We start from the raw sequence: 9,522 nt of genomic DNA on the forward strand, positions 1-9,522 counted from the left end.
CTGAGATACAGTGGAATAGAAATGGTCAACATGTCACGCAGGGGAGGAGAAAATGAGAGGCAACTTCTTCAAAGGGAATCTTTCTGGATCCACAGGTTCAACATACTGTCTCCTCTTGGCCTTAACGAGGAGTTTGACTTGAAACCATTTTTATAGTTTCATAGTTTTATAGTTTTAATGTCTAAATTGTGTTTTTTGTAATCCTAATTGAATATTGTATATGTATGTATATTACTGTAAATATTGATCACATTCCCTGTGTATGATCATATATTTTGATACATTGAATGTTAATATTGTGAAACTATGTTATACATTTTTTTTTACCTCCTGTTTCATGAAGTTATGTCACTGAGTACTGCCCCTATATATAGGACCTTCCACCCCGACTTGGGATATGGATGCCTAATGAAGACCTAAGGGTCGAAACGTTGTTGTAAATAAGTATCACCTGGGAGCATGAGCAGCTGGATGCAACGTTTTCCTTTCTGTTTTCCATGAGTTTGTCTACAACTCCAGCACCTGCTGAAAGTACCTGGATGTGCGTATGTTCTTCAGCTTTTGTACATCACTCTGCACCTCTCAAGGATAACAGGACTCTGCAGAATGAGCTATTGCAGAGTCAGCTAACCTATATCAATATGACCACAAGACCTCCTGCATTGCAGTGATGGAAAACTTAGACACTGTGTGTCCCAAATGGCAACCTATTGCATATATAGTGCACTACTTTTGACAAGATATCTATGAGCCCTATCAAAAGAAGTGCACTATAAGGAATAGGGTGCCATTTTGGATTCTGCCTGTGAGCCTTTGTTCTTTTCTAACTCTTTAATTTGATTACAAATAACTGCACTAAATCTACCTTTAATCAGAACTGCACTAAATCTTCCTTCAATCAGAAGAACTGCAGAAAATCTACCTTTAATTAGAATAACTGCAGTAAAAGTACCTTTAATCAGAAGAACTGCTGAATATTCTATTTGGTGATTATTTATCTAGTGTGTCAATAATGATTGAACCCTGGAGTGACTATTGGTGATTAGGAATGAAGAAACGGTTCATTAGCAATCATAAGCAATGCTAGTCTTAGGGGCAAAACATGGAAAGAGAGAGTGAGAGGGAAAGAGGGAGAGCGATGTGATAGGGACTGAGAGAGGGGGAGAGCGAGAGAGAGATGGAGAGAGTTGGACGGAGAGAGAGAAATGGATAGAAATAAATGGAGAGGGAGAGAGAGAATGATAGATGGGGAGAGAGAGACAGAGAGAGATGGGGAGAGAGAAAAAAAGAGAGAGATGGTGAGACAGAGATGGAGAGAGATAGATAGGGAGAGAGATAGAGATGGAGAGTGAGAGAGATGGAGATAGCGATGGAGAGAAAGAGAGAGAGGGGGAGAGGGAGAGAGACGGGTAAAGGGAGAGAGGAGCAGAGCGGGAGATGGGGAGACCGAGATGGTGAGAGATAGATGGGGAGAGAGAAAGAGAGAGATGGATGGAGAGAGAGATAGATAGATGGAGAGAGAGAGAGACCAAACCACACAACTAACAACCTTGGACATTTTATGGAACACAAAGCCTTCTCTATCTCATCCTGGAATATCCAAGGCCTGAGGTCATCTGTCCTTGGCCTAAAGAGCAGGATCCTGGATGGACCAATTGGTTGCCCTCTAGGTTACAAAAAGCTGGCAGTCCCATCCACCAAATTACCAGATGTGAAACGGAGTGTACTCAGGGGGTATGCTAATTTGGTATAGAGCAGACCTAGCTCACTTTTACATTTATCAAAACAGGACATTTTTACATTTGGCTAGAAATTCAAAAGGAAATGATCTTAACAGAGAAAAATGTCCCCCAGTGTGCTACCTATATCCCCCACTAGAATCCCCATACTTTAATGAAGACCGCTTCTCAAACCTGGAGAGGGAAATCAATCATTTCCAGGCCCAGCAACATGAAATAGTCAGTGGCAACCTTAATGCCAGAAAGGCTGACACTCTTAGCACACAGGGGGACAAACACCTGCCCGGAGGTGACAGCGTTCCCTCCCCCATATGCCCCCTAGGCACAACTATGACTAAACCAACTAAAACGGATCACAACTCCTGCAACTCTGTCGCTCGCTGGGTAAGTACATAGTCAATGGTAGGCTTCGAGGCGACTCCTATGGTAGGTATACCTATAGCTCATCTCTTGGCAGTAGTAATGTAGACTACTTTATCACTGACCTCAACCCAGAGTCTCTCAGAGCGTTCACAGTCAGCCCACTGACACCCCTATCAGATCACATAATAATCACAGTCTACTTGAACAGAGCAATACTCAATCATGAGGCATCAAAGCCAAAGCAACTGAATAATATTAAGAAATGCTATAGATGGAAGGAATGTACTGTGGAAACCTACCAAAAAATAATTAGGCAACATTATATTCAATCCTTTTTAGACAACTTAGACAAAATGTTCCACTGTAATAGTGAAGGTGTAAACTTGGCAGTAGAAAACCTAAACAGTATATCGGACCTCTCAACTTCCCTATCAAATCTAAACATTTCAAACAGAAAACCGAAGAAATTAACAACAATGACAAATGGTTTGATGAAGAATGCAAAAACCCAATACGTTGTATTAGAAGCCTACGCAGGCAAACAAACAGAGTCCCAGAAAATCTGATTCTACACCTTCACTATGGTGAATCAATAAAACAATACAGAAATGCACTATTGAAAAAGAAGGAACAGCACGTCAGAAATCAGCTGCATGTAATTGAAGAATCCATAGACTCTAAATCCACTTCGGGGAAAATTGGAAAACACTAAACAAGCAACAACACTAAGTTATCAATCCAAAACGGAGATATATGGCTAAACCACTTCTCCAATCTTTTGAGCCTTTAAATCTTCTGAGGGATAGCACCCTTCTTTTTCAATTTTCGCCTAAAATGACATACCCAAATCTAACTGCCTGTAGCTCAGGCCTTGAAGCAAGGATATGCATATTCTTGGTACCATTTGAAAGGAAACACTTTGAAGTTTGTGGAAATGTGAATTGAATGTAGGAGAATATAACACAATAGATCTGGTAGAAGAAAGTACAAAACCCAAACTTTTTTTGTTCTTTTTTTTCTATCACCATCTTTGAAATGCAACAAAAGTGTCCCAAATCTAGCTATCACTCTGGTTGTAATTCGGATGGTGTCAAAAGATGGCAGCAGTGTATGTGCAAAGTTTCAGATGGATAACTTGAAGTATGAGCAAACTACATGACATTTAGTGTGAAGTCACCCAGGTTCATTTGCGCAAATCGTGAAGGAGACATTTACATTCACAATACATTTTTCTACGAGAATATCGTCAAATCTGTATACTTGGAATTTGATTTAGCTTTTCCAGTATTAGAAGCCATATTATAAGTTCAACATTTTCAAAACACCCAGTTTTCATAACTCTTTTCATAACTCTCCAGATTCTTATAATTTTTGTCCAGAAGGAAAAGGCTTGCTGTTGCACAAGGTTAGCAGCTACTATTGGCTATCTAGCTAGCTTTGACCCCGATTGGTGCTTATTTGACAAAGTTACAGTCAATAAAGTGAAGACCGCCCGCGTCATTGGCATGCCAAATTTGGTGTCCTATAGGATATACTACACCCGTAATAATATAGTGAAGTCTGGATACAATCTAGGATCTCTGAGGAATAAACAAGAAGGGGATTTGACTGATTGAAAGAACGTTTAGGGTTGGATTTTCACAGATTCCTTTCTCTGCAAATTGAATAAGTGGAAATACAAAATCGATCGTGCATGCTATATGGACCTTTTTAGGATATGAAAAAGGATTTATCTAGCAAAACGACACTTAAAGTTATCTCTAGGACCCTTTGGATGATAAATCAGAGCAAGATTTCAGAATGTAAGTACACATTTCACCTTCAGAGGTGAAATTATCAAACCTATCGCGGGGAAAATAGTGTTTTGTTGTTAGGAGATCTCCTCAAATAATAGCATGCCGTTTGTTCTCAGTAAGAGCTGCTGTAAATTGGACAGTGCAGTTATATTAACAAGTATGTAAGCTTTACAACTGTCCCGTTGATGGGGCACCGATCCCTAAGAAGATCCCTATTACAAACAACAAACAGCAAGAACATATACATAATCAATTACGAATCTTAGAATCAACTACTAAAGACTACCAGAACCCACTGGATTCTCCAATTACATTAAATGAACTACAGGACAAGATACAAACCCTACAGCCCAAAAAGGCATGTGATGTTGATGGTATACTCAACGCAATGATATAATTTACAGACAACAAATTCCAATTGGCTATACTTAAACTGTTTAACATCATTCTTAGCTCTGGCATCTTCCTCAATATTTGAAACCAAGGACTGATCACCCCAATCCACAAAAGTGAAGACAAATTTGACCCCAATAACCACCGTGGGATATGCGTCAACAGCAACCTTGGGAAAATCTTCTGCATTATCATTAACAGCAGACTCGTACATTTCCTCAGTGAAAACAATGTACTGAGCAAATTTCAAATGGGGTTTTTACCAAATTACTGTGCGACAGACCACGTATTCTCCCTGCACACCCTAATTGACAAACAAACAAACCAAAACAAAGGCAAAGTCTTCTCATGCGTTGTTGATATCTAAAAAGCCTTTGACTCAATTTGGCATTTAGGTTTGCTGTACAAATTTATGGAAAATTGTGTTGGGGAAGAAAATATGACATAATAAAAATCCATGTACAAAAACAACAAGTACGTAGTTAAAATTGGCAAAAAAAGCACACACAATTCTTTTCACGGGGCCATGGGGTGAGAGAGGGAGGAAGCTTTAGCCCCTCCCTCTTCAACACATATATAAAAAAATTGGTGAGAGCACTAGAACAGGCTGCAGCACCCATTTCCACCCTACTAGAATCTAGAGTCAAATGTCTACTGTTTGCTGATGATCTGGTGCTTCTGTCCCCAACCAAGGAGGGCCTCCAGCAGCACCTAGATCTTGTGCACGGGTACTGTCAGATCTGGGCCCTGACAGTAACTCTCAGTAAGACTAAATGAAAGGTGTACCAAAAATGGTCCAGTTGCCAGGACCACAAATACAAATTCGATCTAGACACCGTTGCGCTAGATTACACAAACAATGATACATACCTCAGCCTAAACATCAGCACCATAGGTAACTTCCACAAAGCTGTGAACGAGCTGAGAGACAAGGCAAGAAGGGCCTTCATTGCCATCAAAAGGAACACCAAATTCAATATACCAATTAGGATCTGGCAAAAAATACTTGAATCAGTTATGGAACCCATTGCCCTTCATGGTTGTCAGGTCTTGGGTCTGCTCACCAACCAATAATTTACAAAATTCACACAAGTGAGACTCTGCATGCAGAATTTTGCTAAAATATACTCTGTGTACAGTGTAAAACACCAAATAATGCATGCAAAGCAGAATTAGGCAGATACTATTTGCACATCGTTACAACACTGTATATAAACATAATATGACATTTGAAATGTCTTAATTCTTTTAGATCTTTTGTGAGTGTAATGTTTACGGTACATTTTATTGTGTTTATATCACTTTTGTTTATTATCTATTTTAATTGCTTTGGGAATATATACATGTTGTGCATGTGTATACAGTTGAAGTCGGAAGTTTACATACACTTATGTTGGAGTCATTAAAACTCGTTTTTCAACCACAACCACAAATTTATTGTTAACTTTTTTAGGATAGGGGGCAGTATTCGGAAGTTTGGATGACTGAGGTGCCCAAAGTAAACTGCCTACTCAGGCCCAGAAGCTAGGATATGCATATAATTGGTAGATTTTAATAGAAAACACTCTGAAGTTTCCAAAACTGTTAAATAAATGTCTGTGAATATAACAGAACTGATATGGCAGGCGAAAACCTGAGGAAAATGTGTGTAGTTTTCAACTGCCTGTCTATACAGTATGTTATGGGTTAGGACCCAGTTTGCAGCTCCTATGGCTTCCACTAGATGTCAACAGTCTTTAGACATTGTTTCAGGCTTGTATTCTGAAGAATGAGGAAGAATGAGACCATTTTCTAATTGGAATGTAGAATGAACCAGAGCTGTTTTGCGCGCATTACCGATTGTGCGCTGTTCGTTGTTTTTCCTTTCTATTCAAGACACTATTGTCCGGTTTAAATATTATCGATTAATTAGACAATAGACAACCTGAGGATTAATTCTAAACATCGTTTGACATGTTTCGACAAATTTTATCGGTACTATTAGGATGTATTCGTCTGCCTGTTGTGACCGCCTTTGAGCCAGTGGATTACTGAACGCGCCAACAAAACTGAGTTTTTGGGACATAAAGAAATTTGTGGAGTGGTTGAAAACGGGTTTTAATGACTCCAACCTAAGTGTATGTAAACCTCCGACTTTAACTGTATATCCACAGTAAAACAAGTCCTATATCGACATTGTAACGGCAGTCTATTTCGTCCTCCTCATCGGACGAGGAGAGGCGAGAAGGATCGGAGGACCAATTTGCAGAGTGGTAAGTTTCCATGGTATTTAATAGACACGAAAACAATACACGATACAAAACAACAAACGAACATACCGTAACAGTCCCGTGTGGCGAAACACTGACACAGGAACAAACACCCACAAACCAAACGTGAAACCCCAGCTGCCTAAGTATGATTCTCAATCAGGGACAACGATTGACAGCTGCCTCTGATTGAGAATCATACCAGGCCGAACACAAAATCCCAACATCGAAAACACACATAGACAACCCACCCCAACTCACGCCCTGACCAATCTAAATAAATACAAAACAAGGGAAATAAGGTCAGGAACGTGACAGAACCCCCCCCCCCCCCTCAAGGTGCGAACTCCGGGCGCACCACCTAAAACTCTAGGGGAGGGTCTGGGTGGGCGTCTGTCCGCGGTGGCGGCTCTGGCGCGGGACGTGGACCCCACTTCAACATTGTTTTTGTCCGCCTCCTTAATCGCCCCCGTGGCCTCTTATGAGCGGCGATCCTCGCCGCCGACCTTGGCCTGGGGACCCTAGCCATGGGTCCCGAATGGACAGGATACTCCGGCATCACCGGAGTGAAAGATGACTCCGGCAGCGCCGGAGTAAAAGGAAATTCCGGCATCGCCGGCTTGACAGGCAGCTCTGGCAGCTCCCGGCTGACTGACGGCTCCGGCAGGTCCTGGCTGACTGACGGCTCCGGCAGGTCCTGGCTGACTGACAGCTCTGGCAGGTCCTGGCTGGCTGGCTCTGGCAGGTCCTGGCTGACTGACAGTTCCGGCAGGTCCTGGCTGGCTGGCTCTGGCAGGTCCTGGCTGGCTGACAGCTCTGGCAGGTCCTTGCTGGCTGGCTCTGGCAGCTCCTGGCTGACTGGCTCTGGCTGCTCCTGGCTGGCTGGCTCTGGCAGCTCCTGGCTAGCTGGCTCTGGCAGCTCCTGGCTGACTGGCTCTGGCAGCTCCTGGCTGGCTGGCGGCTCTGGCAGCTCCTGGCTGGCTGGCGGCTCTGGCAGCTCCTGACTGACGGACGGCTCTAGCGGCTCCTGACTGACGGACGGCTCTAATGGCTCGGGACAGACGGGCGGCTCTGACGGCTCGGGACAGACGGGCGGCTCAGACGACGCTGGGCAGGCAGGCAGCTCAGACGGCGCTGGGCAGGCAGGCAGCTCATCCGGCGCTGGGCAGGCAGGCAGCTCAGACAGCGCTGGGCAGGCAGGCAGCTCAGACAGCGCTGGGCAGGCACAGCTCAGACAGCTCTGGGCAGGCAGGCAGCTCAGACGGCGCTGGAGAAGAGGAAGGCTCTGACAGCGCTGGACAGGCGGGAGCAACTGTAGAGAGAACCCGGAGAGACAGCCTGGTGCGGGGGGCTGCCACCGGAGGACTGGTACGTGGAGGTGGCACCGGATATACCGGACCGTGAAGGAGTACAACAGCTCTTGAGCACCGAGCCTGCCCAACCTTACCCGGTTGAATGTTCCCCGTAGCCCTGCCAGTGCGGCGAGGTGGAATAGCCCGCACTGGGCTATGCTGGCGAACCGGGGACACCATTTGTAAGGCTGGTGCCATGTACGCCGGCCCGAGGAGACGCACTGGAGACCAGAGGCGTTGGGCCGGCTTCATGGCACCCGGCTCGATGCCCAAACCAGCCCGGCTAGTGCGGCGAGGTGGAATAGCCCGCACTGGGCTAAGCACGCGTACTGGGGACACCGTGCGCTCCACCGCATAACACGGTGTCTGACCAGTACGACGCCCTCTCACTCCACGGTAAGCACGGGGAGTTGGCTCAGGTCTCCTACCCGGCTTAGCCACACTCCGCGTGTGCCCCCTCCCCCCCCAATACATTTTTGGGTCTGACTCTCGGGTTTCCAACCGCGTCGCCGCGCTGCCTCATGCCTCACCAGCGTCTCTCTGCCTTCGCTGCCTCCAACTCTGCCTTGGGACGGCGATATTCCCCTGGCTAAGCCCAGGTTCCCTTGCCGTCCAGGATCTCCTCCCAAGTCCATGAGTCCTGTGTCTTTTTCCGCTGCTGCTGCTGTCCTTTACCACTCTGCTTGGTCCTTTGGTGGTGGGTGTTTCTGTAACGGCAGTCTATTTTGTCCTCCTCATCGGACGAGGAGAGGCGAGAAGGATCGGAGGACCAATTTGCAGAGTGGTAAGTTTCCATGATATTTAATAGACACGAAAACAATACACGACACAAAACAACAAACGAACATACCGTAATAGTCCCGTGTGGCGAAACACTGACACAGGAACAAACACCCACAAACCAAACGTGAAACCCCAGCTGCCTAAGTATGATTCTCAATCAGGGACAACGATTGACAGCTGCCTCTGATTGAGAATCATACCAGGCCGAACACAAAATCCCAACATCGAAAACACAATAGACAACCCACCCCAACTCACGCCCTGACCATACTAAATAAATACAAAACAAGGGAAATAAGGTCAGGAACGTGACAGACATAACCTGAAAGGCCACTCAGCAAGGAAGAAGCCACTGCTCCAAAACTGCCATAAAAAAAGCCAGACTACGGTTTGCAACTGCACATTGAGACAAGGATTGTACTTTTTGGAGAAATTTCCTCTGGTCTGAGAAAACAAAAATAGAACTGTTTGGCCATAATGACCATTGTTATGTTTGGAAGAAAAAGGGGGAGGCTTGCAAGCCAAAGAACATCATCCCAACCGTGAAGCACGGGGGTGGCAGCATCATGTTGTGGGGGTGATTTGCTGCAGGAAGGACTGGTGCACATCACAAAATAGATGGCATCATGAGGAAGGACAATTATGTGGATATATTGAAGCACCATCTCAAGACATCAGTCAGGAAGTTAAAGCTTGGTCGCAAATGGGTCTTCCAATGGACAATGATCCCAAGCATACTTCCAAAGTTGTGGCAAAATGGCTTTAGGACAACAAAGTCAAGGTATTGGAGTGGCTATCACAAAGCCCTGACCTCAATACTATAGAAAATGTGTGGGCAGAACTGAAA

The sequence above is a fragment of the Salvelinus namaycush genome, chromosome 4 (assembly GCF_016432855.1).
Source record: "Salvelinus namaycush isolate Seneca chromosome 4, SaNama_1.0, whole genome shotgun sequence".
NCBI lineage: Eukaryota > Metazoa > Chordata > Actinopteri > Salmoniformes > Salmonidae > Salvelinus > Salvelinus namaycush.